Here is a 23,410-nt window from a genome sequence, read left to right on the forward strand (position 1 = left end):
ACACAACAATAAGATAGTTTCTTCAACAACTTTATGTCATCATGTGTGCACACAACAATATGATAGTTTTTCTTCAACGTAACTTCATGCCATCATGTGCACACAACAATAAGATAGTTTCTTCAACAACTTTATGTCATCATGTGCACTCAAAAATATGATAGTTTCTTCAACAACTTTATGCCATCATGTGCACACAACAATAAGATAGTTTCTTCAACATTTTTATGTCATCATGTGCACACAATAATAAGATAGTTTCTTCAAAAATTATGTCATCATGTGCACACAACAATAAAGATAGTTTCTTCAACAACTTTATGTCATCATGTGCACACAACAATAAGAATAATTTCTTCAACATTTTTTATATCATCATGTGCGCACAACAATAAGATAGTTTCTTCAACAACTTTATGTCATCATGTGCACACAACAATAAGATAGTTTCTTCAACAACTTTATGTCATCATGTGCACACAACAATAAGATAGTTTCTTCAACAACTTTATGTCATCATGTGCACACAACAATAAGATAGTTTCTTCAACAACTTTATGTCATCATGTGCACACAACAATAAGATAGTTTCTTCAACAACTTTATGTCATCATGTGCACACAACAATAAGATAGTTTCTTCAACAACTTAATGTCATCATGTGCACACAACAATAAGATAGTTTCTTCAACAACTTTATGTCATCATGTGCACACAACAATAAGATAATTTCTTCAACAACTTTATGTCATCATGTGCACACAGCAGTAAGATAGTTTCTTCAACAGCTTTATGTCATCATGTGCACACAACAATAAGATAGTTCCTTCAACAACTTTATGTCATCATGTGCACACAACAATAAGATAATTTCTTCAACATTTTATGTCATGTCATGTGCACACAACATCATGTAATAGCCAACAAGATAGTTTCTTCAACAACTTTATGTCATCATGTACACACACAGCAATAAGATAGTTTCTTCAACAACTTTATGTCATCATGTGCTCACAACAATACGATAATTTCTTCAACAGTTTTATGTCATCATGTGCACACAATAATTAAATAGTTTCTTTATCAACTTTATGTCATTATGTGCACACAACAATAAGATAGTTGCTTAAACAACTTTATGTCATCATATGCACGCAACAATAAGAATCACAAACAAGTTTCTCCAATGATGCGTATAAAATGACAGATATTTGCTGCTTGACACAGGGTGTTTATTCCCGTGTACGGTACTGACCTATATATATTATTCCCGATATTGAGTTATTTTGCAATTCATCGTTCCTGGACAATAAAGGACCGTCGATTATAATTCCATTCACGTGATAGATACTGTCATGTACCTTGGATATATATATTAAAGGCGATGATACTTTAATCTACGTAGATGATACTTTCATTTCGTACGCGATACTACCATTTTACGTGCATGAAAATGTCATCTATAGCGATGAGATCATCTCCTTCGAAAATGAAAGTAAACTCTTATGTACTCTCACACCAAACAGTGGCATTTTCCTGTGAATTTGCAGCCCAATTTGGGCAGAATGCTCACCTCTTCACATTCAATTCTCACCTCTAAAATCTAAGTTTCGCAATGGAGAAATCATGAAAAACAACAGATTAGAGTGATTCTACGACATGTTTTTGTTTGTATATAATTTCGTCCTAAGTTTTCGTGATGACCCACAGTAGCACCAGTTATACTTATCCCAGTTACAACAGTTCTTGTACTCTCCGCTACTGTTTTGAGGATGTAGTAACGGTAAACGATACAACACAGCCACTTTTCTTGGATGGTAGCCTCATACAGTATCAATGTGGTGTGGTTAAGTTGAAGCATATTTTATTCACAATGTGAAAAGGATCAGGGACAAGTTCTTTCTGTTGTTGACCCCCTTAACAATTCTTCATAAATGCAAGGCCAAATTTGCCATTCTGAAAATACTTAATCTGTCAAATATACGGTGTATTATGTAAGAATCATTATCAGTGTAAGATCTAAGTGTCATCAAGGTAGATGGAAGTATCATTTACCTTGATAATATGATTTTAGAATGGACACGTATATGCTTTCGTACTGGCGGGCAAACATGAGTGCATGGATTTCCACTCGACCATTCTTAAGATACCCTGCATATCCTGTACGCCAAAGGAAAGGGTTTCGAACTTCACTCGCACATTTACGCGTTAGTGCATGTTACAGCGAAACAGATCACTGTGTCCACAGCAACATAGAGTCGTTAACAATTGGTTCCAGATCAGCTATTGTAGGCTTAATGATCTGTTAATATAGGGTAATAGGTCCTTAATAATACCGTTATCAATTCATGAATAAAAGGTAATTCGTAGATCTGCCATTGCAACCTTATATATCAATCTTATAGATCCGTCAAGAGTTAGGAACAATGATGACTCGATACACTCAACTTTTCGCGAACACATCTATATTTCATAGTGATTCATAAACATGCTCTGTCATCATCGTATCGCATGGTTACAATTATTGGATTGTCTGATCCAGACTCGATTTGTTTACAAACAACATCGTACAGCTGTAGTACATTCGTAGAGATAAGACGGTGAGGACAAACATGAAATATACTCTCCCAAAAAAGAAACGCATATAGGAATTTCAACTGTATTTTTATGTTTATTTTGAAACATGTTGTATGCTTTATGAGTCAATGAAATATAGCGAAATTGCACACTGGGAATGCAGACTTATCCGTCTTTGGCACCGACTCGAGGAAAGTCAGTTTGAGAGTCACATGGAGACGTGTGGTGGCGCTGAAGTCAATACCTCGTGTGACCACCGTGGGCATCCAGAACTGCACGGCATCGCCTCGGCATCGAACGAATAAGTCTCAGAATCTCGCAACCCACTCTGCCTGTAGTGCCTGTGCGAGTTGCTGAAGATGTCTGTGGCTGAGGGTTTCGGCATCGCACCCGTCTGTCCAGGGCATCCACAGATGTTCGATCGGGTTTAAGTCCGGTGATCTTGAGGGCCAGGGAGCACATTGATGTTGTGGTTCTGGAGGAAGTCTCTAGTGTGACGTGCTGTGTGGGGCCTGGCATTGTCCTGTTGAAACAACTCCCTCTGGCGATCAATGATTGGAAGGAGGTGTGGGCGTAGGATTTCGTCACAGTACCGTTGAGCTGTCAGGTTGCCCTGGATCATCACCAAATCACTTCTCCTACGGCAGGTGATCTCTCCCCACATCATAACACTTTCCCGGCCGAATCTGTCCACCTGGGGAACGCAAGCGTCGGAGAAACGTTCACGTCGACGTCTGTACACCCGCATTCTTCCATCGCGTCGTTCCAATAGAAATCGTGATTCATCACTGAACCAGATTCTACGCCAATTCGGTAGGTTCCAGGCCTGAACGTTGATGCACCATTGAACTCGATGTCGACGATGTTGTTGTCGAAGCACAGGGCCAACATTAGGTCTTCTGGCACGTACACCAGCTTCTCTCAACCTGTTCCTGACGGTCTGAGCAGAGAATGATATTATGTACCCGGATGTTGCGGGTAGGGGGCAGAGAATGCTGACACTGATATGTCAAACGCAGACCTTGTCGTTACTTTGTTACCCTAGGTCTACCACTGGACAGATTCTGGAGCACAATCAGTCGATTCCATTGTAGCTTTGTTACCCTAGGTCTACCACTGGGTGAATGTTGGAGCACAATCAGTCGATCCCATTGTGGCTTCGTTACCCTAGGTCTACTACTGGGTGGATGTTGGAACACAATCAGTCGATCCCATTGTGGCTTTGATCCCATTTGGCTTTGTTACCCTAGGTCTACCACTGGATGGATGTTGGAACACAATCAGTCGATCCCATCGTGGCTTTGTTACCCTAATTCTACCACTGGGTGGATGTTGGAGCACAATGAGTCGATCCCATTGTGGCTTTGTTACCCTAGGTCTACTACTGGGTGGATGTTGGAGCACAATCAGTTGATCCCATCGTGGCTTTGTTACCCTAGGTCTACCACTGGGTGGATGTTGGAACACAATCAGTCGATCCCATCGTGGCTTTGTTACCCTAGGTCTACTACTGGGTGGATGTTGGAGCACAATCAGTCGAGTCCCATCGTGGCTTTGTTACCCTAGGTCTACCACTGGGTGGATGTTGGAACACAATCAGTCGATCCCATTGTGGCTTTGTTACCCTAGGTCTACCATTGGGTAGATGTTGGAGGACAATCGGTCCGATCCATCGTGGCTTTGTTACCCTAGGTCTACCACTGGGTGGATGTTGGAGCACAATCAGTCGATCCCATCGTGGCTTTGTTACCCTAGGTCTACCACTGGACGGATGTTGGAGCACAATCAGTCGATCCCATCGTGGCTTTGTTACCCTAGGTCTACCATTGGGTGGATGTTGGAGGACAATCGGTCGATCCCATTGTGGCTTTGTTACCCTAGGTCTACCATTGGGTGGATGTTGGAGGGACAATCAGTCGAGTCCATCGTGGCTTTGTTACCCTAGGTCTACTACTGGGTGGATGTTGGAACACAATCAGTCGATCCCATCGTGGCTTTGTTACCCTAAGTCTACCACTGGGTGGATGTTGGAACACAATCAGTCGATCCCATCGTGGCTTTGTTACCCTAGGTCTACCACTGGTCGGATGTTGGAGCATATGTCTTCCTAGAGTCTGATTTCTGCGATCCATCATAAATCTTGGGATTCTGCTGAGTATCGATACAAAGAATATTGTGTACTGCACTTCCTATGGGGTGTCTTTCATCAAGAAATTAGATTTTTTAACAATCTTTGAAGGCATGCGGGACTTTGTAGCTGATCTACATACATACACGCATCGCATGCACGCACATATATACATATATACACTTATACATGTATATATACATATACATATTTCAGTTAAATTACACCCTATAAAAACAACTAATCTTTCCTTCGAATTCTATACTCATAAACATAAGGTTTATTGGAGAAGGTATTGAGAGAATTGTTTTTGTAACATGGAAACGACCATTTTACCTCTGTTTTAATACACGTTCCAATCTAGATTTGTCCAAGGCCACTCTGATGTTTCACAACTACATGAAATATGATCTAGCAGCATTGAATTATCGGTTGAAAATCACAGATTATAGTGTGTGATGTTTTGTGGTGTCTCTATTGCGTTTTTTATAGTCTTACTACAAAGACTCTGAAAAGTTTGGTGATAATGTCTTGCTGTCATGTATTTTGCTGATGACTAACGACTGTTTGTATATAGCGTCTTACAATGAGTCACTTGGAAAACCCTTTGAATAATCATGATCCCTCTTACCTTGAGAACTACTGGCGTGTAATTGCCTTGTGAATTTTTATCCATGCAACATACATATTATTCAGTTACACAAACAATGATTATCAAACCTAAGTTGCTCTAGTTGTACACGTTCATTAATCAGATGTTCCTAAACACATCGGTGTTATTTTACCGGGAATGCTCTGCCTACATAGACACTACAAGCATCCGCATCTCTAATGACGTTTGCTTTACGAAAACTTCAACACGCATTCGATAGAACAAACATCATTAAAATTATTAAATACTACTTTTTAATACTTATCTGACGTCTGGGATAGGGTATGTCAACTCTGATAAGATTCAGCCGGAAGCAGTCTGAATACGCATCTCGAATTAGTGTATATGCAGTGAGTGTGGGTGACACTGTCAGGTAGACTTAGACTTGAAAACATGTAGAAAATTATGAAATCGTTAATATACGAGAAGAAAGAGAGTATAAATTCTGCGTTTTTTCAATAAACTTAAACTTCCGAGAACAGTACCGGAAATCACGAAATAATTATCGAAGTAACGAGAAAATGATTTTGGAAATTTCGAAAAAAGTCAGCCAAAATATACATATAAACCAGGAGATATTTCGAAAAAAATTACTCTCATGCTACCAGCAAAGAAGCATTATTATCCTTTCGGAAAATGTTTGAAAGCTGTATTTCAAGTTGATATATATTGCCGTGTGAACACTGTGTAAGAAACAAACAAAACTGTTTTCGATATGAGATATACTTTCTAGCCTAGTAGCCAATATTTCGAATACCATAAAAAGGATATAACCTTCAGGTATAAAAACTTAGATCAGCAGCTGTCTATTTTGGTACACAGCTTTTTCTCTTGTAAGCATTTACAATATATAGTTTGATTCAAAGTAAAAGCATCATTAAGCCGCTTAGTGAGGATGCAATGTCTTAATATGTTTTGAGAGACGAATTGAATCTTAGCAGGCATAAAAGAACAGAAAAAGAAACTCCACCAAAATGATTCAGGTCCCGTCCATTGATGGAGTCATTTTACCTTTACTTCACACGAAATAATTAAGTCGCTGATACATGAGGCGGAAATTCACCACAAACATGTACCTCTGAATGAAACTACCCATGAGCATTACCGTGTGTTTTGCTATTTGCAATACAACTGCGACTACACAAAACTTATATCATCCACTGAATCTGCGCCTTACAGAAGAATTTCAGACTTAGTCAACATACATACACTTGGCAAATGACTCCACCTGCTCCAGTTTATATATTCTCTAACGGCTAATGTCCATATGTCACCAATGTAGTACAACACAATAATTGGTTGTTAATTTTTGTGGTTGGGCAGCTGTTATTTTGTCCTCACTTGCTACTGAAGAGGACGACTTGTCGTGGGTTGTTGATGATCAAAACCCAGCAATAAATTGAAAGAAAAATACCGACCAAATGTTCCATACTGAAGTAAAAGGGCGGTTACGCTGAATACGATATACATATATGAACAACTCGTCGGTTACATCCACCCTAACAAAAGACAACCTCATCAGTTGGGATTACAGCCACATAACAGATATATTTTTTATAAGCCGCGTATTGTTCAGCTCTTACCAGCATCGATATTTGTTTGCATTGTTTTAGACTCCAACTAAAGCTTTGTCTCCATGTTACATTACATATCACACCATCTAAGTCCATTAGGGTATCGTCTAATCAACATGCATCACTGATTGGACTACCTTAGAACCTGGAATTCCCATTTTTAACAGATATAAATCTGTGCTCAGCTGCGAGGTAATATTGATAATATTGATCTATGCATTAGAAACGATGCCAACCAAAACAGGACAGACAGACACATTAGTGTCTCAGTGTCTTACTTCTTCTGCTCACAAATAAAATAACGTTGTAAAATACACCTTGACAGAATCTAGAGAGCTATTCATTAAAATTATGCGAGACAATTCCAGTAAAGCTGGCCTATACCCTATAACGGTGATGCAGTAAACCAGTAACCATATACAAGATACTCTTTACGGTTGAGAATTATATAGCAAACGCTGGAATGTATAAGACAAGGACAGACATCACTGAGTATTAAGAAATTCTGAAACTTGATCAAGACATGCACCGAGAAGAGTTGCCCTGGTGTCATGAATGTAATACGCAGTGAAAAGAGGTTCCCTGATGTCATGAATGTAATACGCAGTGAAAGAGGTTCCCTGATGTCATGAATTGTAATACGCAGTGATAAGAATTGGCCTGATTTATGAATGTGTTACGTGGTAAAAGAGGTGCCCTGATGTCATGAATGTAATACGCAAGTGAAAAAGAGGTTCCCTGATGTCATGAATGTAATACGCAGTGATAAGAATTGGCCTGATTTTATAGAATGTTACGTGGTAAAGAGAGGGTGCCCTGATGTCATGAATGTAATTACGCAGGTGAAAAGAGGTTCCCTGATGTCATGAATGTAATACGCGAGTGATAAGAATTGGCCTGATTTTATGAATGTGTTACGTGGTAAAGAGAGGTTCTTACAGAATGTGAATGTAATACGCAGTGAAAAGAGGTTCCCTGATGTCATGAATGTAATACGCAGTGATAAGAATTAGCCCTGATTCTTTTATGAATGTGTTACGTGGTAAAGGAGAGGTGCCCTGATTTCATGAATGTAATACGTAACTGAAAAGAGTTATCCTGACATCCTGGAATGTAATATGCAGATTGAAATGAGCTGACCTGATTCTGGAATGCCAACACGTAAGAGAGAACTTACCTATATATGCACAAAAAGATGTGTATTGCCCCTCAAATCAGTAAAAAGTGTTTTGGCAATATTACAGCGCGGCTCTCGACCAAATTAGGACACGTTGTTTAGCATATTACTTGGCATGGCCCGTTTTCACGGTACCAGATAGGAGAACACATGCAGCCTACTCGTTAATGAATGAATTCTGAATATTTCGTAATTTCGGACTATAGTTAGGAAGCCAACTCGCTCTCTACCCCAATGTGTTTTGCTTAAAGCGGCAAGTATATTTTTGAACTAAAAGCACGAGGACGGTAGTGAGTGAATGGAGAACGTGTAGATGGATTGCCTGAACTAGTATAATTAAACTAAAGCACGAGGGACGGTAGTCCGAGTGCTTTGATGTTATAATAGTTCAGGTGCGTTCCGAAGCTTTATTACAAAAAACATTGGCAGAGTGAACTTTACATCTTTTCTAAGATGCTAAATTCAATAACTTTCTAAGGATAATGAAGGCAGAGAAACAAACGAAGGTGTCGGTGACCCTAAGTTAAGAATCCTCGCAGTACAGGGCTTAACTGGCGCACTGTTCTATTGATGTATGCAATTGCCCCTACGTTAAGACGAACGTTACCAGAAAAAACAGAAATGATAACAGCTTGATGACGGTTTACGTTCGGATTAAATATCTTTTCCTGAATTATTTTTAATTACATCTGGCCATTAACGTAAAACCATATGTAAAGCAATATGAACGCTCCATTTCTACTACCGGCTCGTAAGTTTAGATCAGTACATCCAGATGAAGCCGGTAGTCAACCGACATTCCACGATTGCATTGTGGGAATGCAAACATTGCGAACGTTACCACGTCGCCGCTGAAAACTGTGAGTCGAATTGACACATTTTAACCGCCGTAAAACATAAAACGTAATATTTCCACCAGTGATGTTGGTTAGCCAGTGAAGCAACTGCAAACCGTAAGAAACGGGATGCAATGAGCAGTTTACTGCAGGAGGTCGTTACAAGGCGATGACGAAGCTGAAGAATGCACATCGTGACGGTCGCTTACATTTCGTGACGTAACGTAAAAGAATTCGACGGCGAGGGGCATTAATTAGAGATGGCGCAGCGGACGGGATAAATGTCATTCAATTGTTACGTCATTAAAAACTATACTTTTATTGTCTGATAATGTATTTTTTCCGATTATTTCTAACTCCCAGGCATCTTGAGAAACCCAAATAACAACGTACTAGTTTGTTCAAGCAAAATACAATAACAACAAAACTGATAATATTGCTCTTGCCTCCCCTGCAACCACCTCAATATGACATAATAGCTTTCATACAATCAATTTTGACACATAATTTCTCACACACCCATACTTGACACATACTTTCACACAATCAATATAACACATACTTTACACAAGCAATATAACACATATTTTCACCCAATCAATATAATCAACATTTACACATTTGAAAGATCACTTTAAAGAATGAAAGTAACGCGCTATATTTCGAGGGCGATATCAGTCATACAATAGGTCTTTCCGACCCGGAGGGAGGCAAAGTACTAATAATTCTTCTTAAGCACGACAAAACGTCTAATTGTGAGTTCAGATCCTGGTTCGAACCGATTATATTCCAGGTTTATCTGCTTAGAAATCCAGATTTAGTGCTCCATCACTAACTGGCCAGTTCTGTCAGGATCACAGAAGAGCCTTTGCTTCTCAAACAAACACACGTATTTAATTATACGTCAATATCGAAACAAGTAACTCTGATTTAAGTGCTGTGAAATCTGTATGGCAATCAATATTGACACAGTTAACATCCAGGTTGATTTTGAGAGACTCACAAGTGTTGCGTTCGGTTTTAAATTCGAAGATTGAGGCAGAAAACACAGCAGCTATACGTCACAATTATCTTCGGAATCGATAAGACCAGAGTCACGATAGCGTGTTGAAGACGTCAAACCTTTGCATATGTTAATGACAGGTGCCACCAGTTAATGGGACTGATGTTCACCTTTTCGCGAACACCTGGTATCATCACTATTTTCACTGCTCAGTCATCATATCTCATAGTGTCAAGATGAGGATCAATAACCAAGTGTCAGCAACTAGATTTTTCACAGCCCAGACTCGACTGTTTGCGGACTGTCCTCGTACAGCTGTAATGCCAGCGATATTGCGTGAAACAAGCACACACACACATGATAGGGTCAAATTTATCATCGACTCTGTTTTTTAGCTTTGATTTATTACGAAAGTTGATAGGGTTTTGTCGTTTCTATTTACGTAGCTGCTAATAACGCAGATTGGTCCAGGTTTTATATCAGATCATTGTAGATCATTGCTGTGTTTTAAAGATTTAAAAATGTTAACATAATCCTATTTGGATTCGATACAATGTCAACAGAAGTTCTGTTGTTAAAGGTGACAATTATTGATAGATCATGGTGATGGGCACACTGTGAAATGATACTAAGGGCCGCACCGAACAGTCACATCACAAAAGGTGAAATAACATTAACTGTCCTGCACCAGGCGTGTTCACCGCAGGGTAAAATAACATCAACTGTCCTGCACCAGGCGTGTTCACTGCAGGGTAAAATAACATTAACTGTCCTGCACCATAAGCGTGTTCAACGCGGAATTAGTATAACATTAACTGTCCCTGCACCAGAAGCGTGTTCACAGCAAGGAAAATTAACATTAAGTGTCCTTCACCAGGCATGTTCAGCGCAAGGTAAAAATACCATTAAGTGTCCCACGCCAGGCGTGTTCACCTGGGGTAAAATAACATTTGTCCTCCCACCAGGCGTGTTCAACGCGGTGGGTAAAATGACATTAACTGTCCTGCACCGGGCGTGTTCAACGCAGGGTAAAATAACATTAACTCTTGTTAACACATGCACACATTACATTGTAAATGCGTTTTTCCCCGTTTTTTTCGAAATACAGAACACCTACCGTTGTAGAAATGACTTATGGGATTAACTTGATAAGCACTCAAAGATCCATACAAGACTTATCGAAAGCAAAGTGGTTTGGGCATTAATATCCATGTACATGTATTTGTCATAATCACCTCCTTTCCCGCAAACTGGATTTGCTTGGAGATTATCAGTTATTGATGGTGTTTTTACCGCCACGGGGCGATACCTCACTTCATCGTGCGGTTTTCTATGGATACGGGTCTCTATGGATACCGTTTTATTGCAATGAGAGTGTATGTCAAAAACGCAGCCGACGGGAACGTGTGCAGTAGTGTAACTGGTCGCCGGTTCAAATTCATTGATTGAAACATTATTACTACCTGGGTTTATCGCACCATTTACTCATGGGTGTCATCGGTCATGAATTGTCTGTCAGCTGCAGGTTCCTGCAATAATGTACACACCCTCAAGACAATCACTTGACATGGGGTCCAAGTGCTATTTTACTGCAATACTCGAGGGTCAACAAAGCGTATTCTAAACAATCTTTACAATTACTAAAATCGACAAAAACAAAGTCGATGCAAAAGTTGTAATTAGAAAGTGCAATTATTTGACAGAGACATAAAGCACTGTTAGAGACAATAATTAGCGTCAAATGTCGGGACCTCACTGTACGCAGTACACTAAGTGGGGTTTCATAAAAGACCACTCAGTGGTAAACCGGTGATATGTCCCAAAACAACACCCACAAAGAATTGTAGATAGAGATGTCCCAAAACAACACCCACAAAAAGAAGTGCAGATTGAGATGTCCCCAAACAACACCCACAAAGTAGATGTAGATAGGGATGTCCCAAAACAACACTCCACAAAGAAGTTATAGATAGAGATGTCCCAAACAACACCCACAAAGCCCAGTGTAGATGGAATATGTCCCAAAACAACACCCACAAACAAACACAGATAGAGATGTCCCAAAATAACACCCACAAAGAAGTGAATAGAAATGTCCCAAAACAACACACCAAAGAGGTGTAGATAGAGGATGTCCCAAAAGTACCCACAAAGAGTGTAGGGAGAGATGTCTGAAACAACTTGCCCACAAAGAAGTGTAGATAGAGATATCCCCAAACAACACCTCAAAGAAGTGTAGATGAGATAACTCTAAAACAATACCCACAAAGTGTGATGTAGAGATAACCAAAACAACACCAACAAAGCAGCTGTAGATAGATATGTCCCAAAACAACACCCTCGAGAAGTGTAGATGCTAGAGATGTCCAAAACAATAACTAAAAGTAGAGTAGATAGGGATGTCCCTAAACAACACCTACAAGGGGTGGTAGATAGAGATGTCCCAGACAACACCCTCAAAGGAAGTGTGAGAGAGAGATGTCCCAAACAACACCCACAGAGTAGAGTGAGATAGAGATGTCCCAGGAAACAACAACCAAAGAGACGATGTACATAGAGATGTCCCAAACAAACACCAACAAAAGAAGTGTAGATAGAGATGTCCTAAAAGGACACAAAGAAGTGAAGCTAGAGATGTCCCTAAACAAGCACCCACAAAGAAGTGTGAGATGAGATGTCCCAAAACAACACCTACAAAGAAGTGTGGATAGAGATGTCCCAAACAACAAGAAAAAGAAGGAGAGAGAGATGTCCCAAAACAACACCTATTAAAGAGAGTAGATAGAGATGTCCCAAAGCAACAGCAACAGAAATGTAGATAGAGATGTCCCAAAACAACACCCACAACAGATTGTACGCCAGGATGTCCCTAACAACACCCACAAAGGAGTGTAGATGAGATGTCCCAAAACAACAATCTACAAAGAAGGTAGATAGAGATGTCCCAAAACAACACCAACAAAGAGAAATGTAAGATCAGAGATGTCTCCAAAACCAACACCCACAAAGAAGTGTAGATGATATGTCCCTAACAACACCCACAAAGGCGTGTAGATGAGGGATGTCCCAAAACAACACCCACAAGAGTGTAGATGAGGATGTTCCAAAACAGCACCCACAAGGGGTGTAGATGAGATGTCCAAAACAACGCAACACCAACGAAGGTGTAGATAGAGATGTTCCAAAAACATCCCCACAAAGAAGTGTGGATAGAGGATGTCCCCAAACAAGTCACCCACAAAGAAGTGTGGATAGGATGTCCCAAAACAACAAGAGAAAAAGGAGGAGAAGAGAGATGTCCCAAAACAACACCTACAGAGAGGGTCTTGGATGGGGATGTCTCAAAGAGCAACCCTGGCACAAAGGATTGTAGATAGAGATGTCCCAAAACAAGCACTTACAGGAGGTGTAGATGAGATGTCCCAAAACAACACCCACAAAGAAGTGTGGGTTAGGAGATATCCTAAAACAACTACCACAAAGAAGTGTAGATAGAGATGTCCAAAAAAACAACACCCACACAAAGAGAGTCTAGAGTGTAGATAGATTCCCAAAACAACGCACACAAAGAAAGTGTAGATAGAGATGTCCCAAAACAACACAAAGAAGTGTGGATGAGGATGTCCCCAAACAACTACCAAAGTGTAGATAGAGATGTCCCAACAACTTCCACAAAGAGAGGTGATGAGAGATGTCCCAAACAACACCCACAAAGAGAGTGTAGATAGAGGTCCCAAAACAACACCCAGAAGGATAGATCCCCAAACACCATGCGTAGATAGAGATGTCCCAAAACAACACATAACAAAGAAGCAGATGAGATGTCCCAAACAACACCCACAAAGGGGAGTAGATGAGATGTACAAAATGCTTACACCCACAAAGACGGTGTAGATAGAGGTCTTCCCAAAACAACACACACAGAAGTGTAGATAGAGATGTCCCAAACAGCACCACACAGAGAGGTGTAGATGGGATGTCCCTAAACAGCACCCTGAGAAGTGTGGATAGAGATGTCCCAAAACAACACCAATCCATGCATGCAGATAGAGGACAACCCCAAACAACACCTGAAGAAGTGATGAGATGTCCCAAAGAAACATCTACCACCTGAAGTGTAGATAGGATGTCCCAAAAACAACACCCACAAAGAAGGCAGATATCCCAAAACAACACCACCACAAAGTAGCAGTAGATAGAGATGTCCCCAAACACACCATGCCAGCGAAGGAGATGTCCAAAACACCTCCACAAAGAAGCATACATAGGATGTCCCAAAACAATTCCCACAAAAAAAGTGAAGAGATATCCCAAACAACCCGACAAAGCAAGGTAGATAGAGCAAGGAAACAAACACCACAACGAAGTGTGATAGGATCTACCACCCACAAAGAGGTGTAGGATAGGATGTCCCAAAAAACCCACAAAACATGTGATGAGACAAACCCTTAACAAAACCCACAAAGAAGTGATAGGGACGGGTCCCAAAACAACACCCACAAAGAATAGGGATGTCCCAAACAACTCCATCAAAATGGAGGAGACACAAACCCAAAACAACGACCCACTGAAGGCAGACAGAGAGTCCAAAACAACACAACGTGCTGAAGTGGTCCCCAAACTGAACACCCACAAAGTAGAAGATCCCAAACACCCCACAAAGGAAGAGAGATGTCCCCAAAACAATCCCACACCACAAAGAAGACAAACTGAACACCCACAGCATGCAGAAGGACAGCCCAAACACACCGAAACAACACCACAGAGGTGGAGGATCAAACAACACCCCACAAACAAGACCCAGAAACACACACATAACACAAGACCCACAGTGAAAACACACCAAGGAGGAAACACACCAGAAGGAGGATAAAACAAAACGGAACAGTGGAGACACCAGAAGAAAACACACCAGAACACACAAATAGTAGAACACACCCCACAAAAACAAGGAGGAACACAGAAGACACACACACACACACACGGAGGAACACCCCACAAAGAGGAACACACACAGGAAACCAGAACACACAAATAGGAGGATAACACACAAATAATGGAGGAACACACATGGATAAACACCCGAACACATGGAACACACGAACACACAGTGGACACACACACACACACATGGAACACACGAAGAGGATAACTGAACACACACACACACAACGGAGGCACACACACATGGAGGAAACGAACACACGGAACACAAAGGTAGAGGAAATAACACACAGTAGAGGATAAACACCACAAAGAAGGAGGACGAACACACACAGAAGGACACACCACAGGAAGAACACAAGAAGGAGGAACACACAGTAGGAGAGACACACACCACACACACCAGAAGAAGGAGAACACAACCCACAAAGAAAGGTAGAGGACACAAAACACACCCCACAAATATGGACACACACAGAGGAAAATAGACAACACCCCACACAAACAAGATAACCAAACAACACACACCACAAACACACCCCACAGAACACAAAGAAGGACAAACAACACCTAGAAAGGAAACACACACACAAAGAAGATAGGATGGACCACACACCCCACAAAGAAGGAGGAACACACACACACAAGGATAAAATGAACGCACAGAACTGAGAAGAAGTGTAGATGGACAAACACACCACAAAGGTGGACAAACAACACAGTGGAGGATAGAGACACACACAGATAACCAAACACAAAGAAGGAGGGACAACACACAAAAAACAGAAGAAAAAGTGGATAAACACCACAAAGAAAAATATAGGATAAACAACACCCCACAAAGAAAAAGAGGAACACCATGGATAAAAGAATAGAGGAAGAATGAAAATGAAGAATAATGAAAATGGATAAATGAAATAATAGGAGGAAGAAGAAATAGTGGAGGAATGGAAGAATACGAAGAAATAGTAGGAGGAAATAATGGATAAATGGAAATAATGAAGAAAAAGGAAATACACAGAAATAACAAAGAAAAAACGGAAAGGAAGAATGGAAAAGAGGAGGAATGAAGAAGAGGAGGAATAGTGGAGGAAATGAAGAATGAAATAAGGAAGAAGAGGAAGAAGAAAAGAATATAGGAATGGAGGAAGAAATAGTAGGAGGAATGGAAGAAATAATGAAAAGGAGGAATAATGAAGAAAATGAAATAAAATGAAATAGTAGGAGGAAGAATAATGAAAAGGATAAAATAAATAAATAATGAAGAAATAGTGGAGGAGGAATAATGGAGGAAGAAATAGTGGAGGAACATAATGAAGAAATAGTGGATAAATAACATGGATAAATGGAAATAAATGAAGAAATAGTGGAGGAAATAAATAATGAATAGAAATAAATAGGAGGAAATAATGGAAAGAGATCTGAAATGAAAACACATAATGGAAGAGGAAATAATAGTAGGAATATGAATGGAATGAAGAAATAGATAGGAGGAATAATGGAAAATAGTGGAGGAAGAAATAGTAGAGATAAATGAAGAAGTGGACACACGGAAGAAAGAGTGGAGGAAATAGTAGGGGTGAAGTAGGATGAAACAGGAATGGAATATGGTATACACGATGGACAGGAAAGGGAATGGAAGGAATGGAAAGAATGGATGGATCTGGAAGCCATGGATTAAGGAAGGAATGGAAGGAAGGAAGGAGGAAGAGTAGTGGACAATGGATGGATGGTGGAAACAGGACAGGAATGCAGTGGCGATGGTCATTTCAAGCAATATTTATATTTGCCGGTGAAACTCGTCCTCAGCTCCTGCAAAGTGCTTTGTCGTGATGCAGCAGCTACCCCTGCCATGTAATTGCTCACTGCCGACATAGTGTTGCTAAACGCCGCCTTCTCATGCCCGTTAAGCTGGCACCGATCATGCTGTACGATAAAAGTTTTGGGCTTCTAAAATAATTTAACAAAATTCCAAAGGTTTCACAACGCCGTACCTTTGCGACGTATTTATTTATTCAACATTTCAGGAACATAGCAGTGGTCAGGTTTTCGCTGACTTGGTTGACACATGTCATCGCATCCAGGTAAAGCGATGCCATGCCGCGATCACGACGATGTCTGGTCTAGACTCGACAACACCGCCGCTCAAAGCATGCAATATTACTGAGTGCGGCGTTTAACAACCAACCAACTACACTCGGATCGGCGAATGCGCTCTTCCAACATCATCACAATGATAAAATTTCTAAACTAATGATGATAAATAGTAAACTACAAGTGTAGTCCATGACTTGCTGTGACAGGACGACTGACTGACTGACTAACTGAGTTTGTTTTATGCCGCTTTTGAGCAATATTCCAGCAACATCACTTTATGAGGGACACCAAAATGGGCTTCAATAATATTGTACCCATGTGGGATTCGAACCTGGCTCTCGCGTGATGAGCTACGCTTTAACCACTAGGCTACCTCCCAATTGCCCTGCAGACAGGGACGACACCTGACTGTCGCTATACCGACGAAGCGCCAATACAATGAATGCAAAACCTCGATTACCAACTCTATCATCGGACAACGCACACAATAAACAATACAACACAATGGAAAGTAATCGATACTCAGTTGCGTCAAATGAGGATGTATATCAGCGTACACAGTTTCCGCTCAAAGAAGAAATATGACACGTGGTTTGTTAAGACACTGCTTACAGTCTCGACACAAACAGAACGGAAGTACAGCTAAAGTATGATAGGGACAGCTGTCCTGGATAAAAATGACAGCGTTTCTAAAGATAATGCACTTATATCATGCAGCAAGGTCCCATTTCGTAACCGCTTAAAAACGATTATCTGCGATCTGTAATTAGTGCATGAGAGCAAAATTAGATGACACATCCCGTAGTGTACCAGGAAACAGCTGGACCGATTATTTGCGTTCAGATCTCGAAACTTCCAGGCACATTATCACAGCGTTCTGAGGGCAGATTGTTTGCACCACGACCAGACAGGCTCCTTCATAATCCGGCGTTCCATCGGATTATTGTTTCTGAGAACACTTGAATTCTGTAGCATGCATATACTTAAACCCAACAATATTTTGTAAACAATACCAAATTTATTTAGAATGACTTAGCGTTACCTTCATCTATCAACAAGAAGTATGGGCAACGCGTGGATGAACATACTAAATGTCACTACTTTCACATTGGATTCTGCCAGAACTTTCTGTGATCAATAAATATTCGAGAATCTTCAAAACAAATGTTGCTGAAACCGGTCTCGATGCTACTGCTTCCGAGTATTTGCTTCGATGGGTTGGTAGTATGCATTCTCATGTATCTTATATATATACATAACGTTAGATAATCATACAACACAAACGTTGCTTGTCAAAGGAAAGTTATTTAGGCATAGTTTTGGTTTCACAAATGTTTTAGCTATAATTTTGAACACTAATTTTACATTATTAATCAGATGGGGTGACTGTAAGCCAATTACAACAATTACATACTCTCGGCTTGTAATAATTTAATTAGACGAGAAACCATTTTATATGCTCCACTCTTAGACAAGCAGATTAGCTATTGAACATTACATCAAAGGTCACTGCTATAATTATCACACATATCTTTGAGCAATATCCCAAGGATGAAAGATGAAGAATAACATTCTGACCAGACTACGTCAATGAGGACCCTCCCATTTCACACCTCCTAGAGCGCCACCTAGTCCTGGTTCATACATCGTCTGCCCAATGCAGCATCAGAGACAGCAAGGAAGATCAGTTCTGATAAAGGTTCATCAAAGATTAAATTGAGCAACGGATTTCATCTTAAATAGTACTATTAAACAAATGTTCCCAACAAGTTTGATCAACACAGACATATATTTAAACAATAAGAACTTCCTTCTGATGTCAGTCCATTCTATTTTACACCTACACCATGCTTTTGATTGCGATAACACTCTTTTCATGTTAACGATATAAATAGTTCACAATACATATGTTGTAGACTATTCAGGCTAAAAGGTCGCTAAAATTAGTTCTTTTGTAATGAATGAGCATCCAGCACTCTCATGACTATGATAATTTTTATATAACTAAACTGAACATCTGAGATCTTTATCAGGAATTTACCGATAGAGTACCACCAAACACGACACACGCCTAAACAATTGTTTTAAATAATCCCGGAAATGGGCGTTCTTGTAATTTCGTAGAAGTCCTATTATAATTTCACAACACAACAAACCGAAACATGAGTTTCATGGCTTTTTCAGCCGATCCGAATTTGCTCGTGAAAGTGAAGAGACGCTACAAACAACTATGGTTACACGATATTCCAAGTCCTTGTTACAAGCAATGGTATTTACAAGTTTAGGGCAGCATGACCTTAATCTAAGATATCACAGACTGCCCCTGTTTGACGAGGTCGTAAAATGATTCAAAATTATCTGGTCTACTGGTTGACTCGGTATCTGTTGTTTACGTATTAAGTGTATTTTGTAACGTACAGTATGCCGGATATAATATCAAGGTCGCAATAAGACTGCCAAATATTTCCAGCGGCCAAGCCTCGTTTTCAGATTCCACCATTTCCAGATTTCCGTTTGTCAGAGCACGCTGGGGAAGCCAGAGTATCGCTGCACGACGTGTTTGCAAGGATTGGAAGGAGCGTAATGTTGCAATATATACTTCCCAAAATGAAACGCTACCAGAAAATAAGGAATTTCTATGTAGCAAATGAATTAAAAAACGTGATTCATTTTTACGAAAGGTTTTGCTCTGTTTAAGATTCCTATGGTGTTTGTGTTTTGACATCACATCACAACAATGCACCATCTGTAAAATACTCCGTATTTAACAGCATGATTTCTAAGTCTCGGCGTGTAGTGCTCACAGAATACACAATTCACATGTGCAACGCACGAAAGTTGGGATCAGATAGTCTCAATCGATGGGCGGCGTGCTGCTGATCGCTGGTCTCGTCGATTATTCACTGTATTTGGGCCATTGCTGACGAACGCAAAATGCCACTGCTCCAAGTGAAGCTTCAACCGTCATATCGCCATTGGTTTGCTTGAAGCTGGCTGTAGTCTCAACGTGCAGTTGCCTGGACGCAATGAATGTTCACCAAAGCAATTCATTTCACGGCCCTGGGAGAGATATCGCTGGCAGAATGGCAGCAGATATTCCTCGTAGTGCTTTACCCACGAGCGACCGATTGAGGCGCAGGATCGCCACATCCGGTACATCACTCCGCGCCATCGAACAGCCAATACGGCAAATCCTGAAGGCACTGGCTCGGATTAAATACTCCGATTGAGGAGGCTTTGCACAGACCACGGAACAGGTTGAGAGGCTGGTCGATGCCAGAAGACCTGATGGCCTCTGTGCTTCGACAACAACATCGTCGACATCGAGTTCACCGGCATCAACGTCTTCAGGCCTGGAACCTACCGAATTGGCGTAGAATCTGGTTCAGTGATGAATCAACATTTCATTGAACGACGCGATGGAAGAATGTGGGGTACAGACGTCGACGTGAACGTTTCTCCGACGCTTCTGCGTTCTGTGACGCATGATCTTCGGCCGACAGTGTTATGATGCGGGGAGAACACCCGCCGCAGGGGAGAAGTGATTTGCGATGACCAGGGCAACCCGCATTTGTACCAACGGTACTGTGACGCATCCTACGCCCATCCTCCTTCCAATAATTGATCGATGAGGAGTTGTTTCAACAGACAATGCCATATCCACACACACGTCACACTAAAGACTTCCTCCAGAACCGCCAACATCAATGTGCTCCCTGGCCCGCAAGATCACCGGGCTTAAACCCGATCGAACATCTGCGGAGTGCCCGACAGACGGCACGCAACCCTTCAATATCAACTCTACAACCGCGTACAGCACCACAGGCAGAGGGCGACGGGCAACACTATATTCCTGGTGATATCTGTTCGATGCCGATATGCAGTGCCAGCAAGTTCTGGATGCCCACGGTGGTCACACGAGGCATTGACTTCCAGTCAACCACATCGTCTCCATGGATCAAACTGATTCTTTCCGAGTTAGTGCCAAAGATTTGATAAGTCTTTCATTCACAGTGTGCAATTTCGCTATATTTCATTGACTACAAAGCCTGCAAGATGTTTGAAAATAAACATAAAAATGCAGTTGAAATTTATATGCGTTTCTTTTTGGGGAGAGTATATAAGTGATTAGATGTATCAACAATACTGATTAATATCTATATATATACACTTGAACGAGCAAGTTAAAATTCTGGACTGGTTATTGTACTAAGTTGCGCAATAGGACGGAACCCAGTCAGCAGGAAACGGGACTGTTGAGTAATCAATGTTTTGACTACAGGAGTCTCGAAAATAGACTAGATAATTACATTGCTAATTCAAATTCAAATATGATGTAGAACAATGACAAAAAGGTTAATCAGAATTAACATGACATTTTCAGGAGGAGTGATGAAGTTTATGCCGCACTCAGCCCTATATGGCGGCGGTTTCAGTAAATAACGATTCGACAAAGACACTCAGTGATCAACATCATGAGCGCCGATCTGCGCAATTAAAACCGATGATGATGTGGTCAACCAAGTCAGCGAGTCTGACCACCAGATCCCAGCTTATGGCCTCATTCGACAAGCATGGGTTACTGAAGATAACACTTAACCCGGATCTTCGCCGGTAGACATTTTCAGAAGAATTGGGGTAGGTGGTAGTTAAAGCATAATGACACTCCAACACTATATACGACAGTATGTAAACTAGAAACATACACAACACATTTGTAGCCAAAATCCGAATTAGTGAGAATTTATATTAAGAATTTCTGTTTACAGCTACTAATATAAATCCGCATTATCCCTCAACTTTACCAGAAGTGATTGCCATGTATTATTGAATAAGGTTATTCATTAATAAAGATAATAACACAAGATACACACGTTGAAAACAAGATGCTCGTTATAAAATGAACATCCGGTTCACCAGCTCCCTTTCATGTGTTGCAACTACGATCTTGCCTCGCATGAGCACAAACGTTCCTCCCGGCGTTCACATGCAGCTTGGGAACCATGTGACTAATCGCGATACAAATTATTTGAAGTGATACGCTCTCTCCACATTTAACCAAGATTTTTACTATATATGGACTGGATGTAATGGTGACGAACAAACATTCCAAAAACTCAACTGCGATAAATTTAAAGCGCATTAATTTCCCATCCAATTTATCAACAACCTCTCTCACGGCACACATACATTTTCTATTAAGAGACGCATTACAAAACAGACCACCTCCAATTGCAAGTATATTGTTGCCAAATTAATCAACTTCTGTTTTTATTTTAATCAGACTGAATAGTTGTTGTTACCATTTTCAAAATTGGTTTTCAAAAGCATTTTCAACAAAATGTAGTGTTTTTTGTAGTTGTATAAAACGTGGATGTTGCTTGAATAATGCTCATTTGTATAAGCAGGTACAAGTGATTATACTATGCACCAAGCAGCTGTGGTCCAGCCTCCAAACAGCCCCACTTGGATACCCAGCGTGAAATACGGTCCACAAGTGAGCATCAGCTTGGCCACTATATAGTTTAATACCCAAGAAAACTGGTTACCATGCTGATTAGTTTATGGGCGCTTAAGAAGAATTCAAATTATACATATTATACTCCATGGCACAATTGTCCAAAACGCCACACGTCGTCAGGTGATTACTATCCATGAAAACCTGCTTCATCTATTGTCCCCCATCAGAGGCTCCAGCCTAGCGCAATCCTTCTGACCATACTGTTTCGTTGTCAAATGTAATCTTCCATACAAACCTTTCGCTATACCACCATTTGCAATTGTCCACATTGTATGCCGATAATTATATATGTAGCGGATTAAGGCTGCAGGGTATGATTAAGAGCTCAACTTTGCCTCTACGTACACACATACCAATAACAAGTGATGTACCTGATAACAACAAAGGCTGCAAGGCAGGTTGATCCGATCCGCAGGTTCGAATCGATAGACTGAATCCTAAACACGAATCCAGTTTACAGACAAAGTGTTATCCCAACGTAACATGTTTAACAGGATCCACCCCTATGTGTTTCCCGTGTGTCTCCCTTGCCAGGCCCGGGGATCTCCATACCTGACACACCGATGGGTGGCGGGGAGAAGGAAAGACTCGCAGGAAGAGATGTAATCACACAGGGTTTCACACTGGCGCGAGAATTTACTTAAAAGCAACGTACAGTTCACACTGATCACCTTTTGACCAGACTTCCATGACCCACACTGTAGAGGGATTGTAGCAATATCTCCACTAAGCTCAGCAGCAACACAGCTTCTGAAACAGACGTAGCGGCAAATGCCCACAAATTATTGATAACTCTTTGTGTCGTGTCGATCTTATAGAGTCATGTTATCGACAGCTGTCATCACGCATCCACGTGTAAACCAAATCAATAGCATATACGCACAGGAAAATTTTATTTCTA

General features: G+C 40.7%; 1 protein-coding gene across 1 annotated transcript in view; it reads right to left on the reverse strand.

Annotated features, from left to right (window-relative positions):
* LOC124289124 (sushi, von Willebrand factor type A, EGF and pentraxin domain-containing protein 1-like) overlaps positions 1-23,230 on the reverse strand; it is a 41,553-nt gene extending 18,323 nt beyond the window's left edge. The window contains exon 1 of the mRNA XM_046725726.1: positions 23,011-23,230. The gene's annotated coding sequence lies outside the window, so the exon portion shown is untranslated. The remainder of the gene's footprint in view (positions 1-23,010) is intronic.
* Between the last annotated feature and the right edge of the window lie 180 nt (positions 23,231-23,410).

This window comes from Haliotis rubra, unplaced genomic scaffold (genome assembly GCF_003918875.1).
Source record: "Haliotis rubra isolate DU_JTF1 unplaced genomic scaffold, ASM391887v1 Scf433, whole genome shotgun sequence".
Taxonomy (NCBI): Eukaryota; Metazoa; Mollusca; class Gastropoda; order Lepetellida; family Haliotidae; genus Haliotis; species Haliotis rubra.